This window comes from Meleagris gallopavo, chromosome 15 (assembly GCF_000146605.3).
Source record: "Meleagris gallopavo isolate NT-WF06-2002-E0010 breed Aviagen turkey brand Nicholas breeding stock chromosome 15, Turkey_5.1, whole genome shotgun sequence".
Lineage (NCBI taxonomy): Eukaryota > Metazoa > Chordata > Aves > Galliformes > Phasianidae > Meleagris > Meleagris gallopavo.
Window position 1 is genome coordinate 16,293,939 of NC_015025.2, and position 1,024 is coordinate 16,294,962.

A 1,024-nucleotide genomic window follows, 5' to 3' on the forward strand; every position below is an offset into this window, starting at 1 on the left:
CAATTAGCCACCTGAATTAGAACAATGTAATTCCTATTTCCCAGCAGACAGAGAAGAGAAAACATTAAAGCAAAATGAATGTTCACTGTACATTGGCCAGTTCACAAGGCTGGAAATTATAGTTAAGTCTCCATTAATTGAATAAACCCAGGGAAATACACATCAGAAGAACGCTGTCCTTCTCTGAATGTTACCTGTAGGTAAGTCGGCTGCCTATGAGAAATTGATTTTGATTTTGCTATGTAGTTCTGTGAAAAAAATGGATGAAGAGTAAACATCATCTGTGATTCAGCTTGAAAGGTGATTTCTTCCATAATTTAGCTCTGAACTATTTAAGAAAAGAACAGTAAAAGAACAAAAGTAAGTAACACCTGTTAAAGACAGCATTTCCTTTAAGGACTGAACTCCCAGACCGTGGCCTTTCCTGCAGCTGCTGCTGAACTTGGTTCCCTGCATGGGGATGCACTAGAGCAGTGCTGGGTGTCCTGGAATGCGTCAGCAGCCCCCACACAGCCTCAGGTGCTGAATCCCACTGGCTTTATCAAATGTGATGATCTCCCGTAATGCACTTCTGAAAGTTGCACCTTTCCCCCATTTTTTCTGCTGCCTGTTATTTGCTGTTGCTAAAAGACTTACCAACATGTATTTTCCACACTGATTGAGTGGTTACCTTAACACTGTCAGACAAGTTAGTGACTTCTAAGAATAGAACTCAGGAAAGAAGTTGCTTAGTAAGATTGAAAAACACAAAAAAGGTCTTTTTTTTTTCTTTTCTTTTTGAAGTCTCCATGACCTTATGTAGCACAGCTCACCCAGCTCCTGACCGTGCCAGAGAAATGTGGCTCTGCAGGGTGTTGTGCTCAGGACTTTTGTTTTACTTGATAAAACCTCAGATTTAGATAGGAAGAAGCTGCCCGAAAGGACTGTTAAGGATGCAAAACAACCCTGATGGTCATCAGACTCTCATCATCAATTTGGACTGTTCTGCATTTATTATGTAAAATCTCCTTTTTTTTTTTTCTTT